Here is a 19238-nt window from a genome sequence, read left to right as displayed (position 1 = left end):
GCAGAAGAGCTGGCTTAAAGGGCATGGAAGAGCTGGTCCTGCCCATGGATTTACAATGTAGCAGAAGCCAGAGGCCTTGAACCAATGACTCATTGCAATGAACATTACAAGTAAAGATATATGGACAAAAAGGTATACTGTGTGACTCACTGGGCCACACTAGAGCTTCCATGCTGCAATTTTGTTGTAGTTGCTGTTTGTTTGTTTTGGTTGATTGGTTGGTTGGTTAGGTTTGTTTTTGTGTCTTTTTTGGTTTTAATTTAAAATGTGGGTTTTTTGAGGGTTGGGGGCTTGCAAGGGTAGAGAGCAGAAGCAAGGGGACTGGGAGATGAGTGGAATCAGGATGCATGATGTGAAATCCACAAAGAATCAATACAAAGTTTTTTTTTTTAAAAAAAAAAAAAAGAAATACTGATATAAACATAGCTGAGCAAGTGCTCTTCTGGTATGATTGAGCATTTCTTGGGTATATGCCCAAGAATGGTATAGCTGGTTCTTGGGGGAGATTGATTCCCAATTTTCTAAGAAAGAATGGAAACACATGAACTATGAACCAAAGGCTGAGGGGCCCCCAACTGGATCAGGCCCTTTGAATAGGTGAGACAGTTGATTGACTTGATCTGTTTGGGAGGCATCTAGGCAGTGGTACCAGGTCCTGGGCTCACTGCATGAGATAGCTGTTTGAAACCTGGGACTTATACAGGGACACTTGGCTCAATCTGGGAGGAGGGGACTGGACCTGCCTGGACTGAGTCTATCAGGTCGATCTCAGTCCTCGGGGGTGGCCTTGATCTGGAGGTGGTGGGAAAGGGGGGGTGGGCTGGGGGGAAGGGGAGGGGGGCAGGAAGGGGGAGAACAAGGAAATCTATGGCTGTTATGTAGAACTGAATAGTATTGTAAAATAAAATAAATTTTAAAAAAGAAATAAAAATAAAAAATTTAAAAAAAAAATAAAAGAAGACAAATGACAATTTTGTAGATTAAAGATGCTTCAAATATTTTCCTAGCAGGAAAATGTAAGTCAACACTGTAGTGGATATCATCTTACCCTAGTAAGAATGGCCATTGCTGAAAGCTTACGGACAGCAAGTGTTAGCAAACACAGATGTATATGCATATATGTGTCCATAGAAAATGAAATCAGTATGTTGAAGAGACATATGCATTACCATGTTCATGTAGCATTGTTTACAATAGCCAAGAAATGGAAATAATCTGTGCATTGGCAGATTTATTTCATCTGATTACATTTTATTTTATTTAAAAAAAGACATGCCGGGCGGTGGTGGTGCACGCCTTTAGTCCCAGCACTTGGGAGGCAGAGGCAGGCTGATCTCTGTGAGTTTGAGGCCAGCCTGGGCTACCAAGTGAGTTCCAGGAAAGGTGCAAAGCTACACAGAGAAACCCTGTCTCGAAAAACCAAAAAATAAAAAATAAAATAAAAATAAAAATAAAAAAAGACGGACAGAAATGAAGAAAGAAAGGAAGGATGGAAGGAAAGGAGGAAGGAAGGAAGGAAGGAAGGAAGGAAGGAAGGAAGGAAGGAAGGAAGGAAGGAAGGAAGGAAGGAAAGAAAAGTAATGACCTAGAAGGAGTTCCAAGAAAAAAAATCAATCACATTATTGTTACTGTGTTCAGACAACCCCCAAGGGACATTAACATACCCCAGAAGAACAAATGCAAATATCTGAAGGAAATAAAGAATTCAATATAGTATATGAAAACAGAATTCAATAAAGAGATAAAATTGTTGAGAAAAGATTAACTGAAATGATACTGAAAATGAACAACTCATAAGCCTAAGAAAAACTGCAGTGAAATCAGGTGGAAATGTTCTATACCTAGAGAAATATATGCCCATCCAGGTATAGAAGCCTACATAACTTCAAATATATATGACCAGAAAATAAAATGCACATGAACATATTATAGTTTAAACATTTACAACACAGAATTTAAGAAGTATAAAGAATGCTGAAAGTGAGAATAACCAAGACATTTATGAAAGCAGGTCAATCAGAATAACATCCAAGTATTACTCAACAGAAAATATTAAAGCCAGAAGATTTAAGGAAGGTACATTCCAAGACCTAAAATTTTTTGTAAAATATGTACATATAGTAAGGCTATCTAAATCAAATAGCCAAATAACAGGGTAGACAGAGTGCCAGATGGACATCTCTTGTCACCACATGAAGCTTCTAATACTGTCAGTGGGTTACATCCAGTCAAGTGTTTGGCCAAAGGGGCCCAATATAGGAACCCCAAGGACCCCAGGCTGTTGAAAGGCCTTGGTTGCTCTCTATAAAATGACAGCAAGGCTGTATTGGTGAGGATGACACCGGCATAACTCATTGAACAAGGAGAAATCGAGATGGTGCCTATCTAAAGCCTTCACCCTACTGACTAGTGGCCATGAGAGAAAGATAAACACCAACCCAGCTCTAAACCCTTTCATCCACAATGGTGACTTTCCCACAAGATATGCTGGTACAAAGCTTGTGGGAGGAACAAACTAAGATCTGATTTGATTTAAGGCCCATTCCATGAGATGGAACCCATACCCAATGCTGCTTGGTTGACCAAGAACCTAAAACTAGATAGGCAAGGGACCTAGATGACAAGCAAATACTGCTGTTCTATTAAAGGAACATAACAATAAAATGACTCCTAAGACATTGATCTATACTTGTAGATCAGTGCCTTGCTCAGTCATCATCCTGCAGCAGATAAGAATAAATACAGAGACCCACACACAGACAATGAGCAGAGAGTGAGAAACTTGGAACACTCAGCCCTAAATGGGATATTTCCATCAAATCCCTCCCATCAGGGCTCAGGGAACTGTGAAAACAGAGGAGGAGAAAATGCAAGACCCAGAGTGGATGGAGGACACCAAGGAGACCCTCAAGACACAGCAGGGCCAAGGCACATATGAACTCATAGAGACTATGGCATTTCCAGGGCCTGCACAAGTCTGCACCAGGTGGGGTCCTAGAGTTGAGAGGAGAAGTGGGCACAGGCCCCCATCCCTAATCCAGAAGCAATCTCAAATTGATAGCCACTCACAAATGAAAAATTAGTTTTCTCTGGGGAGTTCCTACTGGGAAACAAACTACTCTTAAAGGTAAGTCAAATGCTCAGCAGTAGATGTCCTACACAAAACAAACTCAGTTATACGTTTGGAGGCTCTTTGTCTCATAATGTTGTGTTGAGGTATTATTTTCCCCCTTACAGGTCCTTTGCATCTGTCTTATGGCTTCTGGTTTTGTGTTTTATAGGATCCCTTTGTATGTGAACCTGTGTGTCTCTGTGTCTGTATGTGTTTCTTGTTCTTTTTCTGTGGCTCTATTTTCTTCTACTTGTTTATGTTGTCATATTCTGGTTTGTTTCTTCTTGTTTTATCTTATTTTATTTTTATTATTCCTTAGATGTCTGTTTGTTTTCAAAGGAGAGACAGAAAGGGTGTGTGGATCCAGATGGGAGAGAAGGCAGGGAGGAACTGGGAGAAACTTGGGGAGGGGAAACCACATTCATGATATATTGTATGAAAAAAATCTGTTTTCAATACAGGAAAATAAATAAACTAAGTAAGAGGTGACTATTGTAAATCCAAGCTATTATACAAACCAAAACTATTAAAATTAAAGAAGAAAGAAAAATGTTCCATTAAAGGAAACAGATTAAAGAATTTGTGATCACAAACCAAATCTGCCGAAGATTTAGAAGCAATAGTTCAATTAAAAAAAAAAAAAGAATAAACATGAGAACATGGCCCAGAGAATCAACTAAGCAGGACTCCTAGGGGCCCAAAGAAGCTGAAGCAGCAATCACAGGACCTGGAAAGGTCTGTGCTGGGTCCTCTGCATACATGCTGGGGTTGTTTAGCTTAGGGGACATGTGGGACTCCTAAAGTGGGAGAGGGGATGGCTCTGACTCTTTTCCTTGCCATTGGGACCCTTTTCCTCCTACTGGGTTGCCTAGTCCAAGAAGATATTGCAATTCTCAACTTAGGTTTATTAAGCATAGGTGCAGCCAGTTTCAAAAAAAAAAAAAAAAAAAAAAAACCAACACTGCTAGAATTAAAACCACAGATTAACTCCCAAACAAGAATGGATGACTTAAATACACCACACCCATCAAGAGGTGAGTGGTAAGTCTTTTTATACCCTGAAGGCCTCTCTGCCAACGCAGCAATTCAAATTAAACTGAATCAGACTGAATTGGAAAAGCCCAGGTTTAATGGGTAAAGCATTCCCGGGTGATTCCCCGGCCCCTCAGAGAGGCGACCTGGATGAGAGACCAGAAGAACCACGTGTTTGTTTTCTGGGATGCTGCTTAATTACCCTGTGGGAGTGGTCTTGAGTCTCTCTGGGGGAGGAGCTGTGTTTGGCGGGCTTTGAAGGGGTGGGTTTGGGGAAAGAGATGGGGGAGGGGAGTTGAGGTGGATTTTCCACCAGAACATTCCAGACTTTTGGGGTATATGGATGCCAGGGTGCCAGGGGTTGAGGTGGAACTCCCAGCCAAACATTCCAGACTCTTTGGGTATATGGATGCCAGGGTGTCAGGGGTTGAGGTTGAGCTCCCACCCAAACAATGGGTCATTTGAACAAGAACTAAACAGAGACACACTGCAGTTAAATGACACCAAAGTCAAACAAACTTAACAGATATTTACAGAACATCCTACACAAACACTCTAGAACAGGTTCTCAACAATCCATGGAACTTCTTTCAAAATCAACCACATATTAGGATATAAATATTCTTACCAAATAGAAAAGTTGAAATAACATCTACATATCTGAACACAATGAAATAAAGGTGCAAATTAAGAACAACTGAAACTACAGAAAGTGCCTGAACTCATAGAGACTACACAACACATTCGTGATTGACAATTGGATCAGTGAAGAAAAAAACAAAAAAACAATAAACCTAGAATTGAAGAGAAACAAAACCACAAACTATTAAAATCTATGGGATACAATAAAGACATTCTTAATAGGAATGTTCATACAATTGTAAGTGCCTTACAACAAAAAAACACAGATAGATAGATAGATAGATAGATAGATAGATAGATAGATACATAGATAGATAGATAGATAGATAGATAGATAGATAGATAGATAGATAAAAACAAACAAGTAAATAAATAAATGAAATTTCCAATAATGCACATTAAGTCACTGGAAGAACAAAAAGCAAACCAACCTGGAAAGAGTAGATGGGATGAAATTATCAAAATTCAGATATAATGAATGAAATACAAGGAATCAGTGAAATGAAGAGTTGATTCTTTGAAAAGATAAACAAGATTTTAAGATTTTAGCTAAATTAATCAAAAGATATATAAATGAAAAGAGAGAGATAGCAACAGGCAGAATTCAAGAGCACTTCAAAAAGATCACATATCACAGAAAGTTGGCTTCATTCTAGAGATGCTGAGATGGCTCACACATTTAAATCAATAAATGTTATTTATTATCCATTTGCCTCTGCCAAAATCTCACATCACTTCATAAAAGTCGTGCTAAGTTTATGGTGAGCATACTTCACCATAATAAATACTGTGTCCAACAAACCTATACCCAGCATGATGAAAAATGAAGAAACTCTAAATGTTACCATGGGTAAGGAATAAGACAAAGTTATCAATAGTTTCACTCCTATTTAGTACAGTACTTGAAGTCACAATACAAGACGTAACTGGAGCACACATTCTCATCTCTTGGGGGTCATCACACACTTTTGTTGTGCAACTTGTAGGTAGTTGCAAGTAAAATCTTCCTTACTGTAGATCCTGCCACCCTTGGCAAGGAAAGAGATGTCTGTCTATTCATTGATAGTGTGACCACATGACTTCTAGTACCCAATGATCACTCCAACTTCACACAATCAGTATAAGAATTATTTCCTTATTGATTATGCAATTTAAAGCACCTGAGACTTAGGAAAAATACCTTTTATTTTTAAACATGTTTTTAAAGGTCCTATTTCTAAAATTATGTAAAGTTAGGATATGCCCATCTTCAGACTAAGGTTTGACTTAAATTAGACACATTGCTCTTAGATACTCAACTACTTGAGCACTACAGGCAAGAAGAATAAACTGGCGCTGTTTCTATCACTACTTCACCATAATCCCAAGTAAGTAGAGTCTTATGTTTTACTGTTCCTAACTTAAATCTTTTTGCTCCAACAGTAATCATAACCTTGTAGGTGGACTCTCTATCTTCATTCTTTGGCTCTCTACTGATCTCTTCCTGTCATTAGCTACCTATGTATGTCTGCACTTCTCTCATCAAAAACTGTTTTAAAATATCCTTGATACAAATTTAATCCTAGCTACCTGCTCCATCTTCCTTTCCCTTCAGAATGCAGTTTTTTGAAACTTTTCTTTAAGGTAATTTCTTTGGCCCCTGGTTGTTGAGTCTTTTACGTATTATAAACTATTTTACCAAGATAATTTGTCAGTGGAGTATGGTTTTCTCAATCATTTCTAAATAATTTGATAGCATTTTTCTCTCTCATATTAGGCCTAAGCATCTGTGTCTACTTGGTCCCCATTCTTTGTCAGCAGAAATTTTTCTTCACAATGGCCACTTCTTCCTTTAACTATGCATTAATGTTACTTGAGGACCTGTCACTGTCCAGTTCCAAGGACATGTATTATTCACATGTTTCCAAGTGTTGGTGCTGTTCTGAGAGGCTGAGGAAACTAGAGTGTTAAGTCTAGCTAGAGGCAACAGGACAATGTGGGCAGATCTCAAGGGCATGCTGTCCCTAACTCATGTTCATTTTTCTTTCTGCTTCCTGTCTTGACGTATCTGCCACACATATTCTGTCTAAGAGTGACCCCAAAACATTGAGCCAAGTGACAATGGACCTTCTAAAACTATGAGCCAAAATAAATTATTTCCCCTGAAGTTGTTTCTTTGAGGTATTTTGTCAAAACAATGTGAAAATTAACTACTAAGACACAAGTAAGTATGCCTCTGTGAAAGGTTGGTGGTTTACACTAGGTCAGTCATCACCAGAAGACATTTCTTGATCTAGTTAGAGAAGATCCAAGAGTGAAACAGAGAGTGATTGGAGCGGTCCCAGTGGCAGTGACAAATTTCAGCATAGCTTACCAACAGTGCTTTCCTGGGGTCTTCTTTGGATTTATGGTGTAGATTGCTTCACTCCCTATTTGTAGATGTGCTCTTCTGGAAATCAGAGTTGGTACCACTTACGTGGGTTACTGTTGCAAAGAATTGATATCCTTTTCCTTCATCTGCAGGACATCAAAGACTCCTCATAAGTTTCCTCATAAATTATGGGAATAAAGAACGACACCATATAGATTCCATCCTGGGCAGAGTAGAAAAGCTAACTTTTTAAACAAATACATTAAGGCACTTGTGTTCTTTCAATATATATTTATAGACCATGCATTCTGCCTAGCAGTCAAAAATGTCTGAGTATTGTATTCAAATTGTCTTTACTTTTCGTGCAGATGCAAAAATATATGAATTTTCATGGAGAAGTAATGGTGATATTAGTATCAAATGTGATGCTCAAATCATAACATTTATATAAGCTGAAATAAGTTATTTGTATGTCTATATATACTGTAAGAAAGGCTAAAAAAGTAATGACTCAAAATTATTACTTGAATTTTTAGGTAAATAGAAAACAAATGGGATTGCAGTACATTTTAGATATTTCATGAAAAGTAGCTTGCTAGCCGGGCAGTGGTGGCGCACGCCTTTAATCCCAGCACTCGGGAGGCAGAGCCAGGTGGATCTCTGTGAGTTCGAGGCCAGCCTGGGCTACCAAGTGAGTTCCAGGAAAGGCACAAAGCTACACAGAGAAACCCTGTCTCGAAAAACCAAAAAAAAGAAAAAAGAAAAAAGAAAAGTAGCTTGTGTTATTCACTACTTCATTCAGAAAGCTGATGTTTCTATCATTATTAATATCTTTAATAGATATATCATGCTTTGAATTTACTGATCAGCAGTTTTTATTTATAACACTATAAAACTGAAAAGAGTTTGGTATCGAATTGCTTGTGATATCTTTATGTATGCATGTACGAATCATTAAGTAGTTTCCACTCTCTCTTCCCCAGTGCCGATTTATTTACTATGCATTTATTTATTCTGCTCTGTATAATGAGCCCCTAGAGTATGTTTCATTATAAGAGAAAAGCTCACATTCCTCACTTGCGGTCAGTGGTATGTGGTTAATTTGAAATCACTTAAACTATTAAATCTGTCAAGTGCAGTGATTTTATTTTCAATTCACATCAGTGTTTTAGTATGCATTTTCGTTACTAGGTCAAACTGACAAATTAATTTAGGAGCATTCTCTGGGAATACTCTTCATTGCTGTCATTATATGCAGGCCACTGTTTGAAATTAATACCTTCCTATTAAAATTGACTGCCAAAGCTATCACACTTAACACAAATGATAATGTATAGATAAAAATTGGTGCTATAGTTACAACTCCTATATTATGAGGCCATCCAGCTACACAAAATGTTTCATGAAAATTTGACTCTAAAAGTAACAAGATGCTGAAAGTGACCTTCAGAATCATGTAGTAGTAAGCCTGAAAATAGCCTGGTGAGGTTTTTTGTTATATTTAATTCTGTTCTTCTTCATAATACACTATATTAAGTGTGTATGTGTGTGTGTGTGTGTGTGTGTGTGTGTGTGAGAGAGAGAGAGAGAGAGAGAGAGAGAGAGAGAGAGAGAGAGAGATGGGGATGGAGAGGGAGAGAATCAGAACCTAGGTACTTCATGGCATAGTTATTTAAAGGTGAATATTGGCTTATAAAAAAGATGTTCTAGATTAAACGTGTGAAATGCAAGAACTAAGAATGCCAAAACACTACCAATTTAGTCTCCCCCTTTAATTAATACATAGTCATGTTAATAAAAAGTAAATACAATCTAAAAAAGCTTCTGAAAAATGTACTGTCACAATAACAATAACAATAACAATAACACAAATGTTATTTCTAAATAGTATTTTGCAATGTATAGCCATGCTCTCATTATTGAATAATACTTAAGTGACACTAAGCCTTCAACAGTCAACTACTTTCTTGAGAATTCTCAAAATGTAACAAAAATTCTGATTCATAATACCTTGGTACCAAAGATAGAAAATTTGAACAACAATAAACACTGATCATGCATCAAACTTTTTATTTCCTTGGAAAGTAAAAATCATATACTATAGAAATAATGCTTTGAAATGACCCTCTTTTAGTAAAATTGATTACAACCAGATCAATGAATTATTTCTGTTCACAAGTAACCAGAATACTTCAACTTTCAAGTACCTGTACAAGATCTGAGAGCCAGACACAAATCAAAGTTCGAAATGACCCAGACTTCAGTTCAAATAAAAACTGCTGCTCCCATACCAGTACAGTCAGCATCGTAAGACAATTCTGTGTACAGTGAGGGTCAATGTTCATTCCAGCCAGAAAGAACAAGGGCAAGATATGAACTGACGTTAAAATACTTTTGTTTAACTTCATCATTTCTATGTTATTTTTCCTTCTTTCCTTTCCCTCTTCCTCTTATTTCTTCATTACAGATTCTTATAACATTACTAATCAGCAAACTCTGGTCACTCAACAATGTCCTGACTCCTTTGTTTCTTAACATTATTGAAGATGTGTCTAAGGTACCAAATGAAAAATGTTTAAACCAGACAAAACGCCAGCTCTGAGAGGAGAAAGTGGAAACAAAGGACCACCCCTAGCCAAGAAGCTATTTAAGATAGATGCCAGGAAAAAAAAAAGAAGAAGAATCAGTTTTCTCCTATGGAATGTCATTGGGTATATCAACCCTTTCCCAGGATAGGTCCCCTGCTCAGGAGTAATTGGTTAATACAAACAGACTCCAGATTGTTTTGAAGTGTTTTTTTTATTTTTTATTGGTATTTTTTGTCTTACTGATAATTTTTTATTTTAGTTTGTCCGCTTCTATTTTAATTTGGGGTTTTTGTTGTTTTTCCTTTTTTTTTCAAAGAGTGATAGAAAGAGATAAAACACTAAGTTGGGTGGGAAGTTCTTTGAGAAATTGGGGGAGGGAAAAGTATATTATCAAAACACATTCTATAAAAAATAAATTTAATAAACTTTTAAAGAGCAGAATGAATTACAAATATTTCCATTAATGTTATTTTATAAGAATATGTTCCTTAGCATTCATCGTAGCATATTTTACTTATTATACTAAAATTTCCATTACCTTTAAGCATGTATAAACTCTATTAAGAAAAACTTTGAAGATAAGTTTCTAAGCCACTTGATAAGACAATGTTTATTACTTTTTACCATCCCACGTATACTCTATAACCTTATTCAGCACGTGGGGCTTCAAATGACTACTGGTTAATTCTCGTCGCCCTAGACATTTATTTAGTCTAGTCACTGTTGACAACACCCAACAACAAACCACACAAGACAGCTCCAAATAAAGTATTTTGTCCCAGCAATCTAAACTTACCCAGAAAATATTTCAAGAATTACATCCTCAGAATAAATGGGTAACCTCCCAGAAGAAGAGAATCCAGAAAAATATTCTGTGGTAGGGGTGTGTGTGTGTGTGTGTGTGTGTGTGAGAGAGAGAGAGAAAGAGAGAGAGAGAGAGAGAGAGAGACAGAGAGACAGAGAGACAGAGAGACAGAGACAGAGAGACAGAGAGAGAGACAGAGAGAGAGAGGGCTGTATAATCACATCATACGCTGATAGTCAAGTGTGTATGTTAGATGCAATTGCTTCTCAGCCACCTGTATTTTTTATACAGTTACTGAGCATTGAATAAATTTGATAAGAAAAATAGCTCTATAAACAAAACATTTTATATTAAAAGATAATATTGGGACCAGTGAAATGGCTCAGCAGGTTAAGGTATAAGCTACCAAGGCTGAAGACTTGGGACCTACATGGTGGATGGAGAAAATCAACTCCCACAAGTTGTCCTCTGACATCCACATATGTGCCATGGCACACACATACACACACACACACACACACACACACGAAAAGAAGTAAGTAATAAATGTAACTTTGAAAAATGAAATCAAAGGATCATATTAAAGATGAGGCCAAAAAATGAACTTATCAAAGGCTAAATGTGTTTATGGAATCAAATGTGCAATTTTTTTTAATATACAGACATCCTTTTAACTATTTTATTAAATCTTACATTTTAAAGACATTTTAACTTATGGTTATGTTCACCTTAGACACTTCCAATGCAATGCTCTTTAGCTGAGAAACAGAACAATTTTAGAATCACAACTTTCAGTGAACCCAATCAACTGATAGAGTGGCAGGTCCTTGCCTCTGCTGAGATTACTATGCTGATGAAGCCAAGTGGGCCAATTTACACTGCTAAAGGAAGTTCCTCAGACCTTGGCCTGACATCTTGCAAATGGGAGCCATCAGTCACAGGGAAAGGCTGGGGGAAGTGTCAGTGGAGTACAGCCAATTTATCCCCATTGTGGAAAAACAGCTTTAAGATCGGCCCAGCTGATGGTTATGCCACAGCATTTCTCCTGTTAATAAAAGAGGGAACTATCGTCCAAACAAGAATGAACTGACATAGCTCACTGTATAAATCTGACCTGCAAAAATGAACTTTTAAGACCCAGTGTGTCCACAATTACCTAGCTAGTCATCAATTCTTGGTTTGATGAGGACTGAAGCAAGAATGATAGGAGGTATAGAAAGAATTGAAAATAATGTACAGATTGAATTATAATGCATTCTTTGACAACTTTCAAAAATGATTGGCAGCTACTCAAAAAGGAAATGTAACTTCTAGCAGAAAACATTACAGTAATTAATTAAATAAAACAGAAACCATCAAAGCATTGTGAGCCCAAGTTTTGTTTCACCTGTTAATGAGGGAACTAGCAAGATGCCAAAGACGGTTCCAAAGAAAACTTGGGAAACTGAAGGCTCTCAGTCAGTAAAAAACAAACAGAAAGCTGAGATAAAATAGCCAAAATGGGCATCAGATTGATAAGGCGCCACATAACTGTCACGTCTAACTGCTTCTTACAGAATTGTAAGATGGCCCTCATCAGTTGTGTAAACAAAGCCAAATTCTCTTACAGCACATTTGAAACACCCAGAAGTTTCCAAAAAATACTAATGGCTGCATCTTACCTTCAATATTCTGATTACATTTGAGTGACCACTGAGTTGCAATTTCTGAACATTTGCAGCTGATGCTTGTGTGCAATTAGGCTGAGAGCCATGGCCAAAGACAGTAGCAATGCTTTTGTGTGGGCTGTTAAAGTTTTGTCCAGTGCCACACTGCTCCATGTGCAGCCTATGCTCACTGTTTACCAGTACCACCATCACCTGAGAAACACTGGAAATTTGGAGTCTCAACCTCCATCTTAAATTTACAATCAGAAGTTTGCCTTGTAAAAGATTAACAGGGGATTCAGGTACCCATCAAATTTCAAAGGCACTTCTCTAATGTGATCTTTAAATAATTACTATAAGACTATAATCATCTTTTGCCTTACTACAAGGCTGAGAAATTTTCTCTACATTACCATCACTAAGAAACTGATACTGTTCTAAAACGTCTAAATGAAATAAAACAGCAAATATCACCACCACCACCACCACCCCAAAAATCGACCACAATTATCACTTTCAGGTAAGAATGTTTTGGTGAGGAGTCATCTGTGTACTGGTTACCTGCACTGAAAACTCACTCCCCCACCCTTGGTCTTTACCACCAGGGGTGCTGGGTGAGTGGACTTGGGAGTACTCAATATCAGCAAATGGGCGCTGCTGAGGTTGTAAACATTCTGATTTGTGTGTTATTGATTTACCTTTACTGAGAGGGGCAGCACGGCTTCCACTACCAAATCAAATGACAAGCAGAGGGCAGTATCTATGTGGTCAGCAATCAGCAGAAAATGTTTCATTGGAATGATTATTAGCAAAGGGCACAAAAAATTTCAATAAGGATGTTGTAAACTTAGCATGAAATTGTTAACATCTTTTGGATTGATGTGCCAAGCTAGACTTGGCTTTAACTACATTTTATGAAGGGCTGATAAAGAAACCGTCTGCCCGCCGACTATTAAAGTGCAGATCATACTAATCAGAGAGGAGATAGTCTCTACAGACACATCAGAAAAATGAAAAATGTTCTAAAATGGAAATCCTCACAAGAGTGAAAGAACGCTAACTTTGAAATAATGTGAGGATGGCCTGTCCAAGATTTTCAACATTATGCCAATTTTCAAAATAGATTTTTCAGTTCATATGCTTTGAAGTTATAATATAATTGCATCATTTCTTCAATTCCTTTTCCTCCCTCCAACTCCTCCCACTAAAACCTTCCTACTCTTTCTCAAATTCCTGCAAATTGTGTAAACACAACTGGCTCGGTCTGTAAAATGTTAACACTATGTAGATGATCTCAGGGCTGGCCACTTGGTACTGGATAGCTAACTGGGGTAAGAGGAGGGCTCTTCTTTAAGGAAGACGATTTCTCCTTAGTTGCCTGTGGTTCTTTAGGGTTGAATCCCTGTGAGGTGAGCTTTTCACTTTTCATGCTAGCGTGTCCAGTGATGTCACCATTGACAGGTCATGTTAATTAGACTTCATGGTGTTCATCACTCTGACATTTCTAGAAGACACAATCTCACATCGAAGTTCCTATTTGTCTAACTCTTCTTTTCCCCTTTCCATAATGATCCCTGAAACTTACACACAAGAATTATGTTGGTAGTATCAGTTGAAACTGTGCATCATACACTCTCTTTTTTTCTGCATTTTGATTACTTGTGGTTTTCTGTAATGGTCTGGTCTGTTTCAAAGAGAAGTTTCTTTGATGAGAATTGAGAACTACACTTCTCAGTAGGTATAAAAATATGTGTTTAAGAATAGAGTTAGAATTATGATGTTGAATTTTTATGCCATTATTTTTAAGAGTAGTGCTTCCCTAGGTTTACAGGGAGATTAAAAAAAAAACAGCATCTGTTTTTATGGAGCTTATAATCTGTTAAAGAGCAGGGATTTGGAGGGCACTGTTTTGTTTTATTTGTTTGTTTGAGATATGGCCTCCCTGTGTCGAACTAACTGACCTAGAACTCACGATATAGATCAAGTTGGCCTTGAATTTATGGCTGTTTCCTCTCAGGTTCCTAAGCCATAGAATTGAAGAAGTGTGCCAACATGATTGGGTAAAAAAGTCATTAAATAAGTTAATAAGATGACAAATGTTATTATTAACAGAAATATAAATGATGAAATCAAATGATAAATTCAAAAATAATTTTTAAATGTTATGTATCATGCACAACTGTATGGGAATTTATGAATATGTTCATAATTAATTTCAATAAATGTATAAAACAGTGACTGTGTTTAATTAAAGCTATAAAGAGCACTTGACTGGACTTAACTCCTTGAGTGACAGCGAACATCCAACTGCTACTTTAAGTTTTTTCCCTGTATCAAGTACTGTGGTGTTCTCCCAGCATCTGAATCTAATGTGTCCATAAAACCTAAAAAATCAGATTTAATTAGAGGTATAGAGACAGCACACAAATATCAGACATGTGCATACACACATACATATATCACGCCCATATGCTCTTATGTGAATGTACCTGTGAACACAAAAAGAGATTAATTTCACAGATGTGGGTGTGATGTCATTTTTTTTTTCATTGACATGGGAAAAGGCTGCTGTTTCACTATGACTATTTGTGTTTTTCCTCTCTAGAGAGTATTTTCTGTTTATCATAGTAAATCAGCCACAGCAGTAGTTGATATCTTTTGTATTATTTATCCACAATACCTTCATTCCTCCAGGCAAATTTCTTACCTTCATTGTTCAGGGTTTCTCCAGTCTTTTAACATTAAACTTTGATATTTCTTTGATGGTCAGTTTTAAAAATGCTTTTCATGTAACGATCCTCAGAAGTTTTAGTTCTATATCTCATTATTCCCTCTTCCAAATAGTTCTGGGAAAGGAAATGTTGTTAAGGATTATTCAACAAAGAAATGTACCTATACATAATAAATAGAGCACTTTCTGCAATACTGATTACTAAAAGTTTCTCATTATGATGAATGGGACATGGTGCTGGAGAGATGGCTCAGTGATTAAGAGAACTTGCTGTTGTTCCAGAGGATTTGAGTTCAGTTTCCAGCACCCATGTCTGGAGACTAAAAATCAGCAGTGACTCCACCTGAGATATATCATAACCTTCTACCCTCTGCAAGTCCCTGTATTCACATGCATGTGCCTCCACACAGACACATTCATACACACTATAAAAAAAACTAATTGTTTTAAATATGAATATGACCAATGAAAAAAACAGTAAAATTTTCTCAAGAAAAATTTTCTTTTGGATAATAACAAAAAATGATTCTCTGTTATAGAAAATGGGTATTATGATGAAAATTAAAAAAATAGGAATGCTTAACTCATTCATATAATTAAAAATGTTTATGTGTATTGATTCCTATTATAATAGAGGAAATATAAGTAGTGGGCATTCACTATTATATGATTCTATGTTGTATTTGATATCATTTTTCTTTGAAGCCACTGATGGACAGATAGACAGAAGAGCAATAACAGCAAAAATACAGTTATGGACTTCAGAGTTGCTAAGGTGCTAGGGAAGAAAACAACATGTCATGACAAAGAATAAATGAATTAAAGGATATTTCAATAGAGCACACTTAAGAGCATCTCCCATTTAAATTAAGAATGTACATTTTCTATCAAGAAAAAAAATTAATACAGAAATCCTCTCATTCTTCACATTAATGCCTCAGAGAAACATCACTTCCAAGACCCTAAAATCAAAATAAATGTCACCATTCCTGCCAGGGCCTATTTTTTTGTTTTGTTTTATTATCTATTTAATGGAAGTTGGAAGTCTAACCCCAGCTTGGAGTGTGTGTCTTGTGTAAGATTCTAACTTAATTGACTAAAACTTGATTAAAACAAATTATGTTATTTTAATATGCAAATAATTTTGGCTTCTCTTTGAGCCCTCAAGTCTATTCTCTTCCTCCTCACCCTAATTAATTTTACACATGATCTCTCAGTTGAAGTATTAATAACTTTGGGGGCTAGAAAGCTGTTTGGGCTGTCTTTCATATTTTAGGATGGTGACAGCATTCATGGTCTTCACACATTGGCTTTCAGTAGCAATACCCAACTCTATACACAAAAAATCAAATTGTAACAGGTACAAATAGTATTGCTTAATATCCCCTGATGAAGAAAGGAAATCCTCTTCCCCATTTCTGTTGAGAAACATTGAAATAAACTTTCCAGTCTGTTGCTAGAGTAGCAATGTCATTTAAATTACAGATATAAACTATATAGGACAGCTTAATTCTCTGACTTTTATTTATAGTGCAGGATTTTAGACCTTATGATAGCTAATATTCAATAATTTACTGTTTATCCAGAATGTAACCCCTTAAAGCAATGATGTTTAAACACTAAAATTTTAAACTCTATCAGACCATTGGAACAGTATTTAGGTAAACACAAATGAATGTCCCTCTCTCCTTATAGGCCACACCACTGCAGAGCATGTGCTTGAGGTCAAAAGTCCATACCTGGACCATCCTGCTTCTTTCACATACTTCAGCCTGTGCCATTCAAGAAAATAGTGCCCAACAGCCCATAGAACCATAGAGGCTATATATATATATATATATATATATATATATATATATATATATATATATATATATATATAAATGGAGGTCCCTAGGATGACTGTGGCTTATAATAAATTTCAGTTCTACTCAATTATTGAAAAAAAATAGCCAAATGAATGGAAACACATGAACTATGAACCAAAGGCTGAGGGGCTCCCAACTGGATCAGGCCCTCTGAATAGGTGAGACAGTTGAATGGCTTGATCAGTTTGGGAGGCAACTAGGCAGTGGGACCAAGTCCTGTGCTCATTGCATGAGTTGGCTGTTTGAAACCTGGAGCTTATGCAGGGACACTTGGCTCAGTCTGGGAGGAAGGGACTGGACCTGCCTGGACTGAGTCTACCAGGTTGATTGTAGTCCTCAGGGGAGGATTTGCATTGGAGGAGGTGGGAATGGGGGTAGGCTAGGGGTAAGAGGAGGGTGTAGGAGGGGGGAGAATAGGGGAACCCGTGGCTGATATGTAAAACTGAATGGTATTGTAAAATAAAATAAAAATTAAAAAAAGAAAAAAAATTAAAAAATAAATAAAAAATAGTGCCCAATCTGCACTAGTCCCCTCATCAGCAATCCTCCTAAATATCTGTACTGTGCAAACTCCTGAATGTATACACATTTGATCTCATGTAAGACATGTCTGAAGAAAAAGTAATAGTAATAAAGGGAAGTTGTACAATGGATACAGGTGAATAAAGCTTGGACTCAGGGTTCCACTGTTGTGGGTGCTACTTTCTCTTCAAGAAAATGTATAAAATCTATTTTTAAAAAAGCTCCTTTTCATCCCTGTTTGAGAGAGAATTCTATAATTTGTCTATACTGCTAATTACTAAAAACACTCTTTACAAAGTATCTCAACATCATTCATCAACATGGAGTTTCTAGGAGGTACTGTAGTAAGATCTTTAAAACCTGATGATAGGTGTAAGAGGTACTCTCCAGGACCCACCTCTTACTGAGAAGATACTGACAATTGATAGCTTCAAGGAAAGAGAGGATTGTATTTTTTTGAGGATGTAGGTTTCCCATACTCTACTGGATAGCTCCATACACATGAACATATGACTGGACTAATTGGACTTAGTGTGCTATTAAAATAAAAAATAAATAAAACAATGAGACAAAATATGAAATTTCAGAGTGTTGGGGAAGAAATGAGATGAATTAAAGGGGAAATGAAGAATCAATATGATATTTGTTTGTACACATGTATGGAATTCTCAAGGCTGTTTAAATGACTCAGTGGGTGAAGACACTTGTGACCAAACTGAGGACCTGAGTTTGATCCCAAGGAAGCACACACAAGTTCCTGCCAGTTTTCCTCCATATACTGAGACCCATTCTCCAAACACAAACAGTATAACCAAAATTGTTTCCAACTGGAAATTGTGTAATATTCATTGAGAAAAACAACTTAGCTAATTTCAAGACAAGGGCTTCAAACTAGACTTCTAAATATGTTCAAAAATCTCAAAGAGGACATGAATAATGAAATAATGAAAGCAATCTAAGATAAGCAATCTAAGATATGAAAATAGAATTTCATAAAGAGAACCTATGAAGAAAAACCAAACTGAAATAACACTTGAATAAAGGAACAAATCATAATATCAAGCAAAAGATCACAGGAATATCTTACCAACAGATTGGATCAAGTGAATTAGAGCATATCAGGTCTTGAAGACAAAGTAGAAGAAATGGATCACTCAGATAAAGAAAATGTTAATTATTTAAAATCTAGGATCAAAACATCCATGAAATCTAAAACACCATGAAAATACCAAATCTATGAGAGCCAAGTCAAGACACAGAAAATTCTTTTAGCAAAATTATAGAATAAAAATTCTAAAATCTAAAGTAAGAGATACCCCTTGTGGAACAAAAGGCACATAGAACAGCAAATAACCTCGACTTGAAAAGAGATTTCCCCTATGACACATACTTAAAACACTCAAAGGAAAGATACTGAATAGTGCATGAGTGAAAGACCATGATACATATAATGGCAGATCTATCAAAGTAATGCCCCCTTCTGTCTCTGAGGGTACTGCATGCACTGCCCAGGCATACATTTGGACAAAACACTCATACACACTAGATAGATGATAATAGATGATAGATAGATAGATAGATAGATAGATAGATAGATAGATAGATAGATAGATAGACAGACATATAGATAAGTAGATAGATAATAGATGACAGAATCTTTAAAAAAAAATTCTTTTTAAACCTCAAATCTTGTCTCTAATGACATACTTCCTTCAGGATGCCTCAACCTTGTAAAGGTTCCATAACCTTCCCAAACAGTACCACCACCTAGGAGCCAACTGTTCAAACATGTGGGCTTATGGGGGACATGTGGTTCTTTACCGCTCCTTCGTCTGTATGTTCCTGAGTTCCTCTCTCCCCCAGGAAGTCCCACCTATTCTCTCCTGCCTAGCTATTGGCCATTTAGCTTTTCATTAAACCAACCAGAAGGTGCCTTAGGCAG

General features: G+C 36.7%; 1 long non-coding RNA gene across 1 annotated transcript; it reads right to left on the bottom strand.

The window, feature by feature from the left end:
- Positions 1-5841: 5841 nt before the first annotated feature.
- On the bottom strand, positions 5842-15309 carry LOC119088358. The gene is made up of 2 exons (XR_005092019.1): positions 14883-15309; positions 5842-7282 (listed from the first exon to the last, which is right to left on the bottom strand). It is a non-coding gene; the product is annotated as an uncharacterized LOC119088358 (long non-coding RNA).
- Positions 15310-19238: the final 3929 nt, after the last annotated feature.

Source organism: Peromyscus leucopus, chromosome 7, assembly GCF_004664715.2.
Source record: "Peromyscus leucopus breed LL Stock chromosome 7, UCI_PerLeu_2.1, whole genome shotgun sequence".
Taxonomy (NCBI): Eukaryota; Metazoa; Chordata; class Mammalia; order Rodentia; family Cricetidae; genus Peromyscus; species Peromyscus leucopus.
This window is presented reverse-complemented; position numbering and strand designations above follow the sequence as displayed.